This window comes from Periophthalmus magnuspinnatus, chromosome 15 (assembly GCF_009829125.3).
Source record: "Periophthalmus magnuspinnatus isolate fPerMag1 chromosome 15, fPerMag1.2.pri, whole genome shotgun sequence".
NCBI classification, from domain to species: Eukaryota; Metazoa; Chordata; class Actinopteri; order Gobiiformes; family Gobiidae; genus Periophthalmus; species Periophthalmus magnuspinnatus.
In genome coordinates this window covers 5314666-5335830 of record NC_047140.1, presented here as the reverse complement: position 1 = coordinate 5335830, position 21165 = coordinate 5314666, and the positions used below count along the sequence as shown (strand labels likewise).

Below are 21165 nucleotides of genomic sequence, written 5' to 3'. Positions count from 1 at the left end.
GGGTGTATACCGGTTGATCTGCAAAATGGCTTCAGAGATTAAAGATTGCTCAAACATGCACGAATCATTCCATATGCAACTTTGGGTGTGTCAGTAGAGAGGGGAAAATAACAATAACATGGTTAAAAGCTCTAAAAAGTCAATTTTGCAGAATAAATCTGAAAAAGATATGTGACTTGTACATTAAGTGTACTGGATACATGTATATTTACATTCTTGAGTTAATTGATCTGCTAAAAATAAATGCATACATGGAAATGAAAGAATATATTTTAAATCCATCCATAAGAACACATTGTCACCCACTGTGACAAGTATATTCTTTAAAACTTGCTATAAGAAGCTGCTTGATGTGCCTCCTGTGGTAACTTTGTAAGTAATAACTCTCTGTTTTACTTGTAGTTTTAGTGGACATAGTAACTTTCGGTCAAATTAGACACATCTGCTTTTGGTTTAGCCTTAAATAAATAGTAAAAATGGCTGATGTGACCTATTTTACGAGAAGAATTACGCACCTAGCAAGTGTCTCTTTAAATCAAACCTGTCTGGCTGCAGACAATAAATGGCTTTAATAACCTGTTGTCTTATTATTATAAACATAAATTAGACGCCAGTGTCTCAAGCCGTGCCCTCAGAGCTAGGGCAAAGACAGCTATTGTCGTGAAACCAGGGATTTCCCTCCAGGGAGATTGCTGGGATGTTAAGAACACTTGGATGTCACTTAATATGTTGCAGTGATTTATCTTGTTGTTAACTGACAAGAGATGACATTTGTCTGATCTGCTAAATGATTATTTGCAGACATGAGATTGGTATTGATAGTCTCGTCTTGAAAAATGGCCAACAAAAGTCTGTACGCCGCCCACATAGTGAATTGCAATTACTGCAAACACAGCTCTTATCCAAGGAGGAAAATCAGTCAATTTGTTATTCTTGCGTGTGACAATATGAAAGAGATATGATCATGACTAGTTAGAGCATGGGATGATTACGCAGCATAACAACTCTTTTGATAGTGCAATTTGAGTTAAATTATATATGAAATCCATTGCTTCACTTGGTTTATTAAATAAAAAGAACATTTTATTTACGTTTTATACCTTTTTAAGGTAGTATAAACAGAGCAGTGCCCTCAGTTAGCATCAGATGTCCAGGTAATGTTGATGATCAGCTGCAAAGTACTAATATGGATGCAAGCATGAAATCATCACAGAATTAAAGTCACCATACAATATTGTTGTGCATAGTACTTCTGTGGTTTTGGTATGAGCTGCACTGAAACCTGCAATGGACCATGTGATGTTTTTATTATGCTGCTGCAACAAAATGCATTGAAATCCTCTGGAAATATGACTGATATTAATCAATATTCCTTGGTGTCTTCCTGTCTAAGCTCTAGTCCTAGTGTGTGGTGCCTCCTATTAGCAGAGATAAAGGTGAAGTCAGCTCTGTGTAATTCATTACCTGTGTCAGGTCACACAGGTGAGGGCTGTGTGCCTCCAGCAGGTGTGCGTTCTCCCCCACGTCGGATTGGCTCTTTACCCCCACCAGCGAGCAGCTAGCCAGGACAGGCCTTCTCCCACTCCAAAACCATGATTGCATTCTTGAGCTATTCCTCCCCCCTCCTCCCTCCTTCTCCAGAACAAGAGCTCTCTGCATCTCTCTCCCTTTCAAGTAGAGGCTGCCGGCCGTGTTTCCCCTTTGAAGATATAATCTGGGAAAACACAGAGACATCTCCGGGATTAACTTAAATGTCTTCAGTATGTCAACAGGCCGGCCCCGCTGCGGTGCTGTGCTGCCTGTTTAAAGGGGTCGCCCGTGATGACAGGCGAGGAAAATGCCGCACCGCAGAGGTAATCACAGGGTCAACACAAGCCACTCGGCACAGGACAAACACCCACTGTTACTGCGCCTCCATAACAGACACAATGAAATGATGTATTTCCCCATGTGGCCAGACTGTGTTTACAATGAGATGTAATAGAAGCCAGTGGATAAAATACAGTGCAGCCAGTGGAGGTGAGGCCGTCTTTGTCACGGCAAATTGGAAATGAAAACTGAGCAACATAGTCTCTGAGGTATTAACGTTTCGTGGCAAAAGGAAGCATTCCAAGTAATAAAATTTAAATGTGATTGTTTGCAGCATAAAATGAAATAGGCTATACATTTTTCATCATGTGCTATATCTATGGTGACAAAGTAGATAGCAATCGCTTATCGTGACCACTTTACCCTGATCAGTTTGCATGTTCTACCTGTGTCTTGGTGTATTTCTTTCTGACCAGGATCTTGGCTCAAGATACACAGACATGACATAACAGTGGTGTGGACATAATGGACCTGTTTATGGTTTGGTTTAAGGTACATAAGTGGCTCATAACTTCACTGTATTTTCATGGGCTGCTTTTGCAAGGGATGTTTTTTGAGGAAGGGTAAGTGTTCTAAAAAGCAAATTCGTGCGAGGCCACTTTGGAAACACGTTGTTATCATAATTACCTGCTGAGCGATGACTGCACCGACATGCTTCATGCCGATGCTGATGTGCTTCGTGTCTTGTGTGGGCCACATCCCTTTTGTTGTTTTTCTTTCTCCCTTTCTCTCCCTTGTTCTCTTCAGCCAGGAACACAGACAGCAAGCCAACATCACTAAATATTGTTTTGGTGAGATCTGGCCAGGAGATTGGGGATGGGATTTGCGTCAGTGTGTACGTGCGGGCGCTGGCATGCTGCACCAGAGTGTTCCCCAGGGCCCAGACTGTGCCGAGGCTAACCATAGACCTCATCTTCTCTGTTTCAAACAGCTTGCTCTGGCTGCTGCACTGGGGCCTTCCTGCCTGCCCACATGGAGTTTTATTACAAATGGTCTTTTTGAATGAAGCTAACCCTCCATTCACGTTCTGCAGCTAGCCGGGCTGTGCTCATAGCTGGATTAAGACATCTAACTGCACTTCTTTCGGCTAGATGTACTCACAGGAGAGAATTATCCGTAAAACAGCTTTAAGCCTTTCTTAAATGAACTAGCAAACTGCATTCTTAGTGTTGTTACTATTAATTAGTAGGAAAACCACTGTTGAAGATACACTTTGTGGCTGTATTATATTCTACAAAAAGAAAGTTAGCCAATAACAGTGTGAGACAACAACATATTGATCTTGTGGAAAACTGGTTAAAACTCTTGCCTCACAACAAGGTCCCAAGTTCAATTCCCAAACGATGTGACTTTTTGTGTTGCCAATAAAGTCTACTTTGTGTCTCAGTAAGCTACATACATCAAATTTTCACTACAAATCACACTTTCCTCACAATAACAAGCCTGGAATCTGAACTTGAACGCACTTTACACCTTCAGGCACAATTACAATCTAGACTTCCTCTTGGATTTCGTTTTTTTGGTATTCAAATCACTGAAAATACACAAGGACAGTAGGATGAGGGAGAGGCCGCTGCGACATTTGACCCATTTGTTTTGGGCAAATGCTATTCCTCTGCTAATTTCCCCCTGATAAGTATCTGACAGCTCACAGTAAAGTGTTTTATCTCGGCTGGAGGGAAATGGCCTCCTCTGCTCGCTGCGCTGATCGATCCTCCAAAGACTCTGCTTCATTTTAAATTGCATTCTCTTGTTTTTAAAGTTGGTCTATTTGCATAAAGGTAATCAATTAGGTGTATTAGTGCTGCTGCTTTTTAGCTTAACATGGACTTTCTCCTTAGCCCCCGCTAGGCTACAAAAGATTCTTCCCTCCTCCATCCTAACATCATCGACTGCTGTTTGCCGTGTTGGGGGGCATTGATTTTTACCGCTCTCCTCCTTCCTCTCTCTGGTTTAACAGTTGATGAGTTGTGTTAAGACACCCAGGGACAGCCTTGCCTGTTTTAAGGAGATGAGGTTGATTTTTATAGCCCTCATGCTTCCCCAGCCTGGGATGATAAGGTATATGTATACAGTAAGACAAGAGGATCCATTGTAAGAGCGCAGAGGCCGCTTGAGACGAGGAATCCCACCAGGAAGCTAAAGTAAACGCAGCGGTGTTAAGGGCTTTTAGCAGGCAAACTTAGGCTTTGTCATCGAATCGCTTTAAAGTCTCGGCGAAGAAAATTGGTTTATCTCAAGTCAATGAACAAGGCACATCATCAGATAGGAGGATTGTAGTGTTAAGGGAGTAATACCAAGCCAGATTATGAAACACAAGAGGGTGGCCTTTTTCAATTACTTAGAATTTATCTGTGGGGCTTGTTTCTATACTGTTCATTGCCAAGTGTGTTTGTGCCGTGGAAACAATAGGACAAGACAATTGTTTAGATAGAGGCTGGAGTCTGTTGAAGTTAAACAAAAGCTCTACGTATTTGTTACACCAGAAGATACATAGCCTATTAACACAACATAACATAAGTATAGGTATGTTAAGTATGTCCTGGGATAAAAATGGGCACAAATGCTAACAGTGGAAAACAACATAAAATCTAACATTTCATTGATTTTCATTCTATCAAGACAATGTATTCCTACTCTCTGTCAGTTTGTCATGAATACTGTTCTGACTTTTTGTGCAATATATGATGGAAAGAACAATATTTGCTCAGACTCAATAATGATTGTGTGTACCTTTTCATTGCAGTGTAGAGATGTTTTTTATTTTTATTTTTTACTGTTTTTACTGTAGTATAAAGCCTGATAACACCAGATGTAGTTGGTTGAATAATTACTATCTATGACAAATTATAGATACTAGAACTAACTATTAAAAGTAAATTGTGCTATTAATTTATTACTGGCACTGATACCAATACTGGTATCTAATATTGACACTGATACTGAAAAATTTGCTGGATCAAGTATTGGGTCCATGATATCGATTAAGCTGATATCCTGGTTGGACCTTTAATTGGATGTAATAAGATTATTTACACGCTGATTTTGGCCTAGAGCAGGGTGTCAAACACATTTTCACCGAGGGCCACATCAGCAAAATGGCTGCCCTCAAAGGGCCAGATGTAAAATAAATCTAAATACTTTTTAACTTTTTAATTAACTGTTTCTGTATTTATTGCTTATTCAAGTTACAAATATTGCATATGCATTTGCCTAGATGTAAAGATATGGCTGTGTAACTGCGTATTTCCTGATAAAATGACATTTTAAGACCATCATACCTTTTAATTTACCCTGTCAAAGGCCACATAAAATGATGTGGAGGGCCGCATTTGGCCCCCGGGCCTTGAGTTTGGCACATGTGGCCTAGAGTGTTTGAACTTTTTTCACATGAAGTGGATCTGTAGTTATTTGAAGAAGAAATAACAGTTACATAACACAAATGAATTTCTTGTGTAATAAGTTAGCTGTATTTTAAGGAAATAAGTGCCACTTTCCGTCCCTACACTGGAATCAGTTAATTTTGGGTATTGGCAGATAGCAAAAGCCGAAGTTAAATCTGTTAACTGGACAAATCGTCGTAGGAGTGAAAACGCTTCACTGCTCATCCAGCCGCTTGGATTTTGACAGTTGACAGATTTAATTTCGGCTTTTTCTATAGGTCAGACCTGGACGACTAAGGGATTACACAGACGTATTGGCAGATACTTAATGTTAAAGTATCGATATCAGTATCAGAACATCTGTGCATCTCTGATTTTTACTAGATGGTTTACAGGCCTTATCCTGCTGTAGAGTCAGTATTAAGTTGTTTAAATATTGTCATTTATCATTATATTTTTTGTAGCAATATGTCATACTTCAAAATGTAAAACCATCATGAAAGGCCTAACTCCCTGGAGCTTGCACAATAGATAATCTTTCTGTACCATGTTAATTTCTCCTATGTTTTATCAGTCGCTCAATTTGACATAGACGCAAGGAGCAGACACAAGTTGCACTCAGTTGAAAGCACCTATAAACCCCCCACATGGAAGAGACACTCACAAGTCACGGATACAGACACAAACCTCATTTAACACGATTAGTTTCTTTGAGGATTTCACCGCAGCCTCTTATATCCGGGATGAAAGCGACGAGAGTACAGAAAAAAAGCTAGCCAGAGACTGCAGAAGCCATGGAGCACTTTTCGCCGCAATATTCACCACATTATTAAGGAACACATTGCCTTATGCAGTGCGCCTCTCAACACCATCTGTAGTGTGCCGCTCAAGTGGTAGCAATTTTCCCGTAGTCTCGTGTCTCTCGTGCCGTATTACAAGTGAAACTCGATTGCAGATCCCAGCTTGCTGTTCTAGTGCATTTAGTTTCTCATAAATGTTAGCATTCTTTGGTGATTGCTCCCTGGCCAGTTTCAATATATGCACAAATGCTCTCCCATCCCACTATTTACCTCATTGTTCAGCTCCTTGTCATTAAAGTCTCGTGTTGTTTCAATATATAAGGACGATGTGCACTTTTCCTTTAATTAGAAGGAAGATAAGGGATGGTTTTAACTCTGGTATCCTTGAGAAATCAGGTTGTAAGGGATATAAGTCAGTGATGCTTAAGTAGATGGAGACTAGATAATTGTTAAACATTTTCCAGTTCAGATTTAGCTGAGTTGAACTAATGTTGTGCAAAGCTGTTCATGTTAAGGAGACTATGTCACTGTGTGTAGCTTTTTACATAAAAGCAAAATAAAACATGCTTTGGTTCAATATGGGTTGGTGATATGAATGATAAATAATGTAAAAATAGTCAAATTTCATCCTCTGAAGTCTGAATTCTGCTCCAAACAACGATTAAAACAACCCATTAAAACAATCATTAGTGAATAGAAATGAATTAATTTTGATCAACTGCACAGCCTCATAGAGTGATAATTTGGTGAGATTGTCACTCTGTGCCCTTTTCTTCAGCTCCTTTCGGTCAGCCACCATCATCCAATCACAGTGAAGCATAAACTCTGAGAAGAAGCAGCTTTTATTGTGCTTTATTATTTGTTAGTTTGTCATATTCTCCACTCGTGTGCGTTCTAGGTAAACCTGCTTAGCATCCTTGTGTGAGTTCAGTGATCTCCCTATTATTTCTCCAAGCATTATTGTTAACTCCTCAGCTGGGGAGAATGTATGGCTAATGTGATATTCTAATCTTTTCCTTAAACACCGTCACCTGCCTGTGCACACATTTTACCAGGGTCCATCGGTGCGTGTTATAGCTGGCTAATATCAACCTAATAGGCTTACCTGTCAGCACAGAATGGGACATAGGCCCTGTAAATCACATTTGTCTGCGACACCTGCTCGCCTCCCTGTGTATTTATGGTTTTCTCCTCCGCCCTGTCCTCTTCTTCTTGGCCCTGCTCCAAAACCAGGCCCTCTTCCCACAGTACGCTCTTGCCCCCTTCTTTTCATGGATTAAATGAATTAGCAGGTGTTGAGAAAAATGGGGGCCCCACCGCTCACCCCCCTCCTGTTCAGCTCTGTTGCTTTAACCATCTGTTTATTGTTTTAGAAGATGTTGTTTTAAAAGATATCTGTTAACCCTTCAATTGAGCAAAGTATCATTTTACACAATAGAAGTTTGTTTCATGTTTGTTTGTTCAGCAACGCAAACATTTTGGTTGTTTTTTTATCGAATTTTCTGCAGTTTTTGGTATTCAAAGCCTGGAAACATTTTTTCCAGGAGCACAATAGCCCCTGACTGGATTATTTTAGGAGCACAACCAGAACATTTAAGGGTGCGTGCTATAAATGTATATAATAGTTTCCTAGTTAATTTTATCAAGCTAATTTTATTCATGCTTAATTTAAATAGAATTTTAACACTTAACAGCTGGAAGCAACAAGCAAATCACATCTGTAAAACAGATCTGGCTTGAAAATAAATCATATATATCAGTTTACTGTAAAATTGAATAACAATTTCTGTCAGTGCCCCCTCTCATCTGTATTATATTTATAAAGCACAGAGTAGTACAGCTGTCAGCCATTGACTGCACCCCCTGTCCTCTGCTGGGACTGTATACACCCCCTGTCCTCTGCTGGGACTGTATACACCCCCTGTCCTCTGCTGGGACTGTATACACCCCCTGTCCTCTGCTGGGACTGTATACACCCCTGTCCTCTGCTGGGACTGAATACACCCCTGTCCTCTGCTGGGACTGAATACACCCCTGTCCTCTGCTGGGACTGAATACACCCCTGTCCTCTGCTGGGACTGAATACACCCCTGTCCTCTGCTGGGACTGTATACACCCCTGTCCTCTGCTGGGACTGAATACACCCCTGTCCTCTGCTGGGACTGAATACACCCCTGTCCTCTGCTGGGACTGAATACACCCCTGTCCTCTGCTGGGACTGTATACACCCCTGTCCTCTGCTGGGACATAGGGGTGAGTTTACAAAGGTTACTGTGTGTTCATTTTACTAAAGCTACTCTTTGAGCAAATTATAAAATTTCAGTGATTAAAAAAGTCCCGGAGGAAGCGTGCAGGATGGCAAGATGTTGTGGTGTGGCGTGAGAGCGTCATCTTATTAGAACAAAAAGATGGCTCAATATAAGCCTCAGACAGGTCTGGACAGATACTAGAGATGTCCGTGGGTCACACTCAGGACTGACCGCTGCTGCAGGCACACACACCCTCTGCTCAGCTGTGTCTGCCACTGCTGTAGAGGGCAGAGGGGAGGCGGAGCCAAGACAAGGGAAGAGAGCGGTGAGAATGGGTGCAACTCATCGTATTAGTCAAATTAATACATTTAATGCAAATACTAAGTAATAAGTTGTCCTGACTGAGGAAATTATTTAACTTTTGTGAATTTGTAAACTCCTCACGTAAATATCTAAAAAAATGTGGTTGAACGTGTGAGAGTACTCAGACACACATGATTAACATGATGTAAAAAAGTGCATGATAGAACCAAATAACATAAGGCAGATGTTTCCTATAAAGGATTAAATTGTTGTTTAGTGAATTATTTGCATTTGTGACATATGGAGTTTGCCTTAACCTGGTCAAGTCTCATTAATCCTTGTTAGATGGGGTCAGTGTCTTGGTGGAGCTGCTCGTCGACTGGTTCTTAAGCCCTTTTCTATCTGCCTAAGCTGATATTTAACACACATTTTTTTTATGAACAATTAATAGAGCTGTTGAAAAAAATCTGTTCTTAAAGTATCGCAATTCTACGTTTTAACAATTCTGGATCAACCCCAAATTCTTAAAAATTGATTTTAAATAATTAACAACGTTTCCACCACAGTAAAATGCCTCTCTTAAAATTCACCTGAAATTCTCTTTGTGGAGTTTACATGTGTTTCTCTTTGTCGTATTTGTTCTATTAAATGCCTTTAAAAATGTGTGTTATGCCACGAATTCATCAAAATAGTGTTTTTTAAGTCATTGTCTCTTTAAGCCTCTCCACCTCTTTGCGCTCTGGAGGGAGGAGGAGGGGCCACACACACATGCAGCACACACAAGCAGCACGCACACACACGCCACGCACACACACACACACCCCGTACGCTCACACACACACTCACAGCACGTACACACGCAGCACACACACGCAGCACACACACGCAGCACACACACACAGTACGCTCACACACACACTCACAGCATGCACACACACACCCACACGCAGCACACACACAGCACGCACAGAGGAGGAGACTTGCGTGAGACAGCAGTGAGTCAGAGAAGAGATGAATGGGACATTAGAGCTACTTTGAATCACTTTACTTTGTGATTTGTTTGCTGTGTTGTTGTTATCAGTGAAGTAGAGCTAATGCGCTAACTACAGACACAACTTGTTGGAATTAAAGGGCCAGCGCCCCGTTCATTGTAAATATACTATTAAAGTAATTTGAAAATATTTATCATTTTTATCTTTGACAAATAGGTCCTCATATTTCAGTTTAATCGCAGCAATATGAATTAACTGGGACGATAATGTTTTAATACATCTGTTATTTTTATTTGATTATGATCTAATAAAATAAATAGCCTACAACTAAATATAATTTCAGGTATCGTATTCTTGCCTGATCTAAGAACAATTCTCTTTTGTATGGATGTACAGTTTACTTAAAAGATTGTTGCAACCGGGAACTTGAAATTTGTAAAATAAATATTCTTTGATTTTCAACGAAAAATAGAGTCATTTTAAAAGCAAGAATCGTTTTTTAATTGAATCAGGACCCCAATAATCGAAACCGAAACGAATCGCCAGGGTCTTAAAAGATTTACAGCCCCAACAATTAACATCCAGCTCATCAATGACTGTGATTAAGTCCCTTTATGAAGTAGTGCAGTGGTAAAAATGAACGCAGACACGTGTTTTAAGCAGAGAGCAGAGAAGACAAATGCTGTTGTTAAGTGCACTCATTTTTCATTTTCAACTTTTACAACTATTTATGTATTCTTATTATTTTGTTACTTCTGGGCATTTATCTACTGATTTTTTTATTTATTTCGATAGCAGCCAAATATGTTTGTGTTTTGGTTGGAAGACAATGGAAGGAGCCAAAAGGATTAGATAAATCTGTTTGTTAGCAAAGGGGAAATTAAGTGTTAGAAAATGGGGGTTTGAAGGGCAGATTGGACTTGTTGTTGTTATAAATGCAGAATAATTTGCCATTATACTGCACATTCAAAAAATATATCATGAAGGTCATATGTGTATTGTAATATTTTTCTTATAGTCCTCTCAGGGCACCTATGGGAAAAATGAAACTAGTCTTCTTAATTTTTCAAATGAGCAATTTGAAGCTGTTTCCGACTACTCAGGAATAGAAGGTAATTTAGTGAGTCCTGTTTCCAAGTGCCTGCCCAGCACCAATGAATACTGAGTAATGTCATTGGCATCAAGTCTCCTTTCACCTTCTTGGTAGATTCATGTGACATTTACTCCAAACTGCTTTTTAAACAACTTTAACTTTATGAATGGCAGCGCTTGATTATCCCATTTACCTCCATGTGTGCATAAGCCTGTGTCGCTGGGCCTATAGTGGATTTGTGTCAGCCAGCCCAGGGAAGCAGCCCGCCACAGCAGCGGAGCAGTGAGGAGAGACTAAAAGAGGTGTATTAAAGCCATGAATCTGGCCCCTCCGCGTGTGTAATGGACTCGGGATGAGGGGCTGACCAAGCGCCCAAGCTGCTGATAACCTTTAGGAAGGGCATTGTTCCTGTGCAGCCAGGGGGTGGGGTCCCATATGTGGGGAGAATGTGGGGGGCACAGGGGAGGGAAGGGGGCCTAGCAGTGTGATGGGTGGTGCAGTTGTTCATTGGTTCATTGGTTCTCAGGCAGGGTTAGGAGGTAGGAGTAAATGGGCCAGCGTAGCAAACTCCCTCCTGGATTCCGCCGCATACATTTTTCAGCACCGGTGTGTGGTGTCCCGCGTGATCCATTTGTCCTCTGTCTGAACCAGCGCCTTGGCGTTTTATTCAATTTTTGTTATCATTTGGGAATCATTGGTCCCCCTACTTGAACTAAATCAAATACATTGCTTCATATGAGAAGTGTGGACAAACAATAAAAGCCGGTGTGTATGGTTTAATATTGCCTGTGTGGTACCGACTAGTGTCCCTTTTCTTTTTCTAGATCATGTGTAAGCTACAGGGGCCTTGGAGGGACATATTGTTGTCAAAGAAAAGACCTACCTGGAAAACGGTTCTGATAGTGATTTAGTAGTGATGTTTTTACACATGTCAGTAACCATTGGAAAAGGACTTGAAACATGGGTCTAGTTCAGGGATAAATGTACGAAGAAACGAGCTAAAAACTAGTTCGAAGAGATCTTCATATATTCTGGGGGAAATTAAACAAGTAACATTAACAAATGAACAATATAATTACAATTAACAAACTATAATGTAGGAACCATAAAATAAGTACTTTTGTGTCTAAGGCCGTATTATATTATACTCAACCATTAACTATTTTCTTCCCATTATTATCAATACAAGCTTTTACATCATAATCTTCATAAAAAAGTGTTTTATATTTACTAACAACGGAATAATCACTAACTATATGGCTCGTAGGTGGGCCCTAAACTAAAGTGTTAACACAATTACTTGTATCTCAGCGCATGGCTGACCTTTCTGTACACACCACAAACTGGAGATTTATTTATTACAGTCAATTAGGGTTGTCAAAAGTATCTAGAATCAGATACTAATCGATACTAAAACTAGATACTCATTTGAGCAGGGATTGATACAAAAAGTCACATTCACAGGACAGAAATGAACCTTTCCTGATATCTTTAGAATGATCTTGAGCTGTATCAGAACAAGTATAAGACACATTAACTAGTGTGTTTTTTTTTCATCATCCTGGTATCGGAGTCAGTATTGAGTATCGAGCCCTTAGTGTCGAAATCAAGTTTGAAATTTTAGTATCACGACAACACTACATACAGTTGTCTTGCTGCAACTAATGTCTACTATAAGGTAAAATATATCAATAAATGTCCAAAACGTACATAGCAAAACATCAACTTGTGCGTGTCCACTTTACTATCCTGTTTGTATGTCACAGTCAATGCTAAACGCCCTCTGACTTTAGTGCTACGGATAATGAAAGCAGGTGAAAGGGTTGGACAAATGTGGCTGCCTAGCAAAGTGCCTGCATACATTTTTCAGAGCCGGTGTTTGTGTGCGTCTGTGCCTATGCGTGATCCATTTGTCCTCTGTCTGAACCGACTTCTCTTGGCTGTCCATTAAAAGAAATCTAACGTCCTTCTCCCTTTTCCGTCTTGTCTTGCCTCCCCTCAGATCACCGCTTAAGAAGACGAAGAAGAGGTCAGTGAGCGAGCGCTGCGTGAGGAATACATGAAGCACGGGGCGGGGGAGGGGCGCCCACCATAAGAGGAAGCATCAGCAAAGAAGGCCGAGGAGGTCAAAGTTCATGCAGGTAACCAGATTTGGCGTTTTGAATCGGGTGCTCCGGAGTTGTCATGTAGTGCACGCAAGCCCCCGGATTTTCCTTCCCCTTTTTTTTCCGTAACGGAGCAGACTTGGCACGCAAAGTCAAAGTGAGGCAGTTAATGTGGCTGGTTTTGATTGGACCCTCCTGAGGAACTGGGAACAGAGCAGGCTGCAGCTGCTGTTTATGAGGAGCTGTGCAGGATCCTGTTTGGCTCGGTTAAAAGAGAAAAAAAAAAGAGAAAAAAAGAGAAAGAGCCAGTCCTTACAGAGGAGCCTGTGGCCAGTGTCAACACTTGGAGCAAAGAATACACGCAGCAGGCTTTGATTAGGGAAGCATTTGTTGAAAAGATGCAGGGCTGGTGGAGTCACGGCTAATATTGCACTAAAGCACTAGTTTCAGCTGTCTTTATTAAATTCTTTTGGGGAGTATTATTCACATTCTTATGGGATATATTCCTTAATAGTTGAATATTTACACAGTATGAACAGGAAAGTATGTATTGAATTTTAACAAGGAATAGTACTGAACAACAAAAGTTTAGAAACATGGCAACTTTTTAAAAACGCTGTAATGGTACGTGATATGGTAGCCCTGTAGGGACATGCTATTGACCGAAGGTTTTCATTTAGATATACCGTATTTTCTGGACTATAAGTTGAACTTCTTTTTCAGAGTTTGGCCAGGAGTGCGACTTATACTCGGATGCGATTTATATGTGAGAGATATGTTTTTTTTCGTCATTATTATGCATTTTTTTGGCTGGTTCAATTTACACTCCAGTGCGACTTATACTCCGGACAATACAGTAGTTGTCAATCCTGTTTACTTCTTCTCCAACAATGCTTTCTATTCACTCTTCACATAAATGTTAACTAAAAATATCGTTACGTTTACAATATATATATATATATATATATATATATATATATATATATATATATATATATATATATATATATATATATATATATATATATATATATATATATATATATATTTGTCTTGCTATATGACACAATCCCATATGGCAGCCTAAAATAACTGACCTTCATATATATATATATATATATATATATATATATATATATATAGAAGGTGGGTTTCAAAGTCATATCATCCAAATGTCTTTTCACAATGTGCTATGAAGTTCCATCAAACTTTGCATTGCTAGCTAAAAAATGTACTTTGCGACACAGGATCCAAAGATCCTATGGCGTTATTCAGTTGCTAATGTGACCGTCCTCATGCATATGCCTATCGCGGCTTTATATTTTCAAGTATGACGCCATAGTTTATTGTATAATACTACATATGGAGACTATTCAAGTGCAAAGCAAATCTCTTCACCTCTTTTTCCGGCTTAGCCACCTTGCTCCCGTTTCTCGGCAGCTCTCCTCTCTACCAGGGATTAAGGATGAGGGTGGCAGTTCGGCTCTGGTGGGGGGGCTTGGCTGATGGTGCTGGGTGTAGGCAGATCCATGTAGCAAATAAATAATAAAGTGCCGGTTAATCTTCCTTAGTGTAGAGTGTGTGTAAGTGTGGGGAACATGTGGCTCTACCGTACAGGCGATGGCATACCCACACCAGCACGCTAACACATAGAAGACTAGTGAGGATCGGCTTAGCGTGTGGACGTCACTGCAGAGGTTTTTATACTGACATGACAGTTGAAAGCAATGAAAGACACAACAGATGAGCAAGTAAGGCTGGGAATCACACAGTCCTTCACTATTGGATATCAATCTGAACTTTGCATTATTGTGCGATGATCCATGTATTACACAATTATTCTGCAATATATCAATATTTTAAGAACAACAGTATTTCTTTGTTAAACCTTTCCCTGCACAAACGTAATCCTCCAAACAGTAAAATGTTTTATTGCATTGTATTACATAAACAAGTTTCCTTTCTCTAAAAAAGCAACTAAACTGTAGCAAAATCGGTAAAGGAGTGTAGCCCGGAGTATCCAGAACACCACAATATGCATACTGTATCACCAAATTTATCGTACAATATAGCAATATAATATTTCACAGTATGGCATAAAACATAGCTATCTCCACAGAGAATGTTCCAAACTATGCTTTTAACTTTCTATTTCCATAAAATAATGCAGGTGACTTTTCATCTCCAGAAAGTTACATATTATCACTTTAAAGATTAACCATTTCATCGCAACTATGTGTGACTACAGTTAAAAGAATAGCAATTTATTAATACTTTAGTAAACATTGAGTCACTGTTTCACATCTTTATGAACATGTGAGTCCTATTAAAATCCCAGTAACAAAGCATTTCAATGTTACTTTTCCTCACATTTCCATAACATTGAAATGCAAGAAACAAATGTATAGCCTCATTTAACATTAACACATTAAATAGTGCCAACTTGTGCCCACAGAGCTGCGACAGAATTTAGCCAGCCCGAATGACTAATGCAAGACTCCAGCGGCTCAATTTGTTTAGAGAGCCTATCAACGCTGCAAACATGCCACAGACCGTTGCCATTTACAGTGCACTATTTTCCGCTGGCATTTTTAATTGGATGCATTTTTAATGTCCACGGCGCATAGTGTGGCCAGTGTTGACACCAAACAGTGTGGTCGTTGTGAGAGGCAGAAGGAATAGTGTGTAAGGTTTCTACAGGACCTTTACTTACATTGGCGCTCCAGATTAAATCTATGGTAACATATTTGTTTTGTAGCTTTGGAGACTTTCAGATTTGAACATTCTTGGGCATTCAGAACCGTCCTCTTGAAAATGGTTGAAACTTCATTTTAAACAGTGTCCAAAGTTATTCCTCATTCACCTTATGCACGGTCAATCTAACAACAAAAAGCATGCTAACACACACTTCCTGATTACTGGACAATAAAATGGTTTGTAATTAGATGCAGACAGTACGCAGCGGACTTATTTGACCTCAAGAGCTGTTTATATAATCTGCACTGTGACAAAACAACGTTGGCTCAAATTCATGGGAAAAAAATCAGGGTAGATGATCTTTAATATTTGAAAGTCTGGGTTGTATATTGGTATATTTGGAAATTAATAAGTGTAGAACAATAACAGAATAGTGATCAATACTGCTGCAGTGACTTGTGGGCTCTGTCTGTGTTTACCTCTTTGCACACACGATGTTTTGTTTTTGATTAACTCAAGGAAGTTTAAGATTAGCTTTTACCAGAAAAATGGAGCATCCCCAGTCACTGATGTTAACTTTCTTTCTTCTCACAAGTAACATTTGTTTGGGCAAAAAGAAATGCTCATGTGATGCATTCAGATTTTGAGCAAACAAGACCTTCTGTGTCTGACTCTCTCATCTGTTTGTGCGAAAGACATTGAAAGAGAAAATCTAATCAACACTCCCATTCTCTTAGGAGGATCACCTAAGGGTACTACAGCTCCATAGACACAAACATGTATTTTTACCTCATTTTGGCTATCATTTTATTTTGTACAGTTGTGCCTATTTTTTGTCTGGCCGCGCAAGAAGCGGCTCTCACCAACCAAGCAGAGGTATATAAAGTGAAGAGTGGGAGGATGAGAGAGAACATTGTCTTCTCTTTCCCAGCTTAGGGACAGTACAGAACAGGTTGTGTGAGGATACTTGCTATCCTTAACAACGTCTAGCACTGCCCCGGGGCCACCTGTGCTCTTGTGATGTGGCTGAGGAGAAGTGGTAGCATTCCGCAGCATCAGATGGCATTCTCCGTTCAGTGTGCACAGCCGCTGTAACCAGAGGAGCTGCGCGTCTGCGGGATGTTTCGACTCAATTACTTGCTCAAGGAAGATTGTGAATGGCAGTACAAATTGAGGTGACGCATGTTTTATAACTGTCAGACATTATATTTGATAGGTGTATTTTGCTGTAAACATTCATGTGTAAGTACAAATTACAAAAATGATATCATAAAATAAGGTACAGATTGCATACTTTGATGTATATATCTGCACACTGTTCAAATTACAGTCAGAGTCTGTTATGACACCGTGTTATTGATGCAGACTGTATAATATAGAATTACATATAAGTCTGTACTTGCAAAATGTTTTATTACATGCTCTATGTTCTCGTATAGTTGACATCAAGGCTAGTTAAACACATAATGGCCACAGTCTACCTAAAAGGGTAAAAACGATGGGGGTTGGAATTCATCCAGCTCATCTATTTCTCTGCAGTTTGCCAAAGGTCTGCATTTACTAAACATGAGTTACTTTAATGCAGCAGGACAGCCAGACTAGCAAACTTTTCAACCTGACAAGCCTATTTGTAAGTAAATTGAAAGTAAATGAGTAGAATTGTTCTCAAACTAGTTTCAAATGATTTTGGATGGTTCTCTTTTTAATCAGAGCTATGTTTCCCTGACCTTTTCAAACAACTGATGGACAGGACAATTTAGACAAGTTGAAACTTTCCCCTAAAACGGATCCAAGAGCTGATTTAATCTGGAATGACATCACTCAGTCGACCACCATCTCTACGCACTCTGCGCTCCATGATGTTATCCATCACCGGGTCGTCGTCAATTACCCAGAGGAAAACAACATTAGAGGGCTGAATGGGACACGCAGCGCGGCAGGCCTGACATGGCTCTGTTATATGATTACACAACCTGTTGGCTGTCCGCCTGTCAAGTGTCTCCTGGCTCTGATGAATGGCTGTAATATGCAGCGCATCACAATACGCCACGCCACACTCTCATTAATGGACACTCATAATGCCCGCGCCGCTCCACCAATGCTGCCGCAGAATTCACACTCACAGAGGGGAGAGCGGGAGAGCAGCAGAGTGAGAAATGGCGTTCATGAATACTCCAACCTTGTTTCCTTGTCACCATTCAAGGCAATAAACAAAAGGACCATGTTCTCATTTGACTAATTTTACAAATGGCCCGCTTACTGCCAGGTTGGCTGTCACTTAGAACTTGTGCTGCTCTGGATATTGCAAATTTATTGTTATTGCAATATCAACATCAATATCTGTGTTGCAAGAAAGTGCCTACAGAGATCTTTGAGAATTTCAGATTAATAACCTAAACAATGCATCCTCCATAAATCATAAACAAATGAAAATAACATATTTCTGTTTTGATTTCACAATTTGGTTTTAACCACAGATAAATGCTTGTGTGCTTGCGTACTCTTTGGGTTATGCACTCATGTGTTGTGACTGGCTACAGAACATTCGCTGATGGTGTAACTGATGCTGTCTTTTTTGCTTGACAAGTTACAGAACTAATGAAACCATGTTTTACTTTGTACAGCGATGTCCACAGTGCAATTTAGTAATCAAAAACCTTAGGCATCAGTTTCAGTAATATCCACCAGCTCCCCAGTGGTACTAATAAGACAAAAAACACCACGAGATATTGAAACTATTATTTTTAAGTGTGACACATATGTTTTTCAATTAGATACATACTTGTCCATCTGGGTCCCATTTGCATAGATTATCGGAGAAGGCGCGCAGTGTGGCGTGCATGCCAGTGTGTTGTGAGAACATTACAATGGAGGCGCTCACAGAAGAAAGGAGATTGAATCGGTCGGATGCCATTTGAAGCTTAGCTGATTGCTCTTTCTCTCGGTGAATGGAAAAACTCACTCACAGAGATCCTCCAAAACTACTTGACTCTTGGCTATAACAAACAGATTTGATTCTGTGCTCAAAGAATTAAAAAGGGGGAAAATTGTTCTCAATGATCTCCTTTGCGTTGAGAAATGTCAGCAGCATGGAAACGAAATGTCAAGTCCATAGTAGTTATTTGACCGTGTGGCATATAGCTGTGTATTTATTGCCGTGACAATGTTTTATGCAGGTAAGTGTAGCCTGGGCCAAGTTGATAAGCCTGTTTTCTCTTGATATGACAGCTCTGCTCCCTTATAATGTGTCTAGGCTTTGTGCTGTCATATACATTGTGCTGTTGCATCACAATAAAGTCAGTATCTTTCTGTAAAGAGACACAGATGTTAAGAGATTTTCGATTTCACCCCCGCTCAGATGTGCCAGCATTTTCAGGCTTGATGCCACTGAGGAGCGGTGCTGCACCTGCAAAATGTGTGCGCATATGTGTGTGTCTGTGTGGCAGAGAGAATGAAAAATGTGTCTGTATATTCCTCCATCTCGGCTCTTGTATTAGTAAATGTGTTTTTTTTCCTCCCAGCTTGAGTTTCTCAGTTTGAAATACAACACCTGCAGATGTGTCTTGTAAACTGCAGCCCCCAGCTTCTCTCCTATTCAGAAGGGACCACTGAAACAAAGCAATTAAAAGAGCTTGCTAAGGAGCTTGCTACATGGTGCAGGCGTTTGGAGCGTGTGCATGGGTGTGACTGCTCATGTGTGCACACTGACATGCAGTTTTCCATTGTACGTCGCCCCAGGATTCATGAAACTCTAGTGGAATAGTGCAGCACAGAGATGAGCGCTCTGCCAGTCCTAACATTAGCATGTCTGACATATTCATGTCTGTTTTTAAAAATGGAGGTTGGAGGTCAGGTGACGACTTGTTGACAAAGAGGAGATTTATGCTCCCACGCCCATACACACTCTCACATGCAGCCTGGTGTTTCTGTGTTCCACTTCTTCTTGTGTGCTCCCTGATCCCCCTAATTGAGAACGGCTGTGGCTTTGGAGCAAAGAGGCACAAGGAGCAGGAAAGCAGGAAAAGTCCGAACAAAAGAGTGAAGCAGTGAAAGGGACTGGAGTCAGACCTGCTTAGACCAGCCTGGTCAAGTGCAGCGCCCATGGAAGGCCTCATGTCCTCTCCCCTGTCTCTGGCCTCCAGCCAAACACAGCCAGCACAACTTCTTACAGGGAGGAGTGGCTTCTCCAAGTGTTATATGATAGCAGCAGGAAGAAAAATAAGAGCCACTATTTGGAGAGCAGAGAGAATTGGAAGAGAAAAAATGAGCGGAGCGCTAAGCTCAGTGACAGCTGCATGCATGTGGTAGTGGGTGACGGTGTGTCCCTCTGTCAGAGCAGATATTTCTGTCTGTTTAGTGCTGCCGCTCTGGCTGCCTCAGACACTCCTCATGTCATCGCTGGGTGCCTGCTGTCACTGGCTAAAAAGGAGAGAGAGAGGGAGTGTGTGAGCGAGTGAGAGAGAGTGACAGAGAGAGAAACTCGAGCAGCTGTCTTGAAAGCTCCTCCACTCTGTCAGTACATCTTGAATCTGTTTTCCCCTGATATCTTCAGAAGACAGTGTTGCTGCTGAGCTGCGTGGCCTTTAAGGCACTAAATGTACTGGTGTAATGAAAGCATACTGCATCAAGTATCACTGTTATGGTGAGATCATAGCTGTCTCTGATCCAATGTACTAGAAAATGCAAAAACCTAATCTAGGAAACAATCTTAACATCAGTCAGTTGAACCGGTTCAGTGCAAAACCGCAGTCATTTTCTGATATGAATTTAGAAGAACATCAAACAGCTAATATTACATTTCAAAGCCAAACTGTGTGTTTTTAACCTGCTGCGATCCATGGGACATGACCTAGCAAGTGCAACGGAAAAATCGAACAACATGAATTTTCACATCCTCATTAAGTCTTACAACCAGTTTATTCAGTAAGATTTTGCTCTCTGAGACACAAACCTTAAAAACAATATAATGCTAAAGGTCAAAGCACATGTATTCACTTCTCTGACAATATATACCAGTGTTAGCAACACTCTTCATTCTGCCGTCACAGAACATGACTAACCCGAGGTGTATTATTAGAGAAAACACGCAGCACCTTTAACAATGTGATGAGTCTATATATGTCAATTTTGTGTGGGAGGTGAAATTTACATGAAATATTAATCTGAAATAGCATACGGTTTCAATTTGCCTGGGTCAAATAGATGTTAGAGTGTGGGTGGCTCTGTGTGTGGCTGAAAAATCCTGCTCTTAAAATAGTCCAACCTGGCAGGTGTGTAGTGCGCTCTTGTCAATACTAGGGTTATTGTTTAAGCTTGCTCGACATGTCGTTTCCAATCTCTTCACGGCTTCGACTCAATAGATGATTTCACTGTCTGCGCTCTCACTATATTCTATTAAATCTGTTGTATTGCTTTAAATTACTGGTGTCTGGCCCTCACCAATATGTCTTATTTTTGCTTTAAGTGCAGACCATTGAACGATTACAATCATCTGCTGTTGGGAGGCTGTTGTCTGATTACGAACATGTGTTTTAGTGCAATGGCAACAGAATGAGGTAATGGAATATGCAAAAAAACCCAAAAACTAATTCTGAGCTTTTGTGAGGCACTGCCTTCACGGTTTAGAGGTTAGCAGGATGGTCAACAAGTGTTCACCCAAAGCCCATGACTAGGC

At 40.5% G+C, this 21165-nt stretch overlaps 1 protein-coding gene across 2 annotated transcripts in view; it reads left to right on the top strand.

The window, feature by feature from the left end:
• The window catches only part of zmiz1a (zinc finger, MIZ-type containing 1a), a 169656-nt gene that overhangs the window by 26685 nt on the left and 121806 nt on the right, over positions 1-21165 (top strand). For both annotated transcript variants that reach the window (XM_033979147.2, XM_033979146.2), the window contains exon 2: positions 12692-12830. The gene's annotated coding sequence lies outside the window, so the exon portion shown is untranslated. The remainder of the gene's footprint in view (positions 1-12691; positions 12831-21165) is intronic.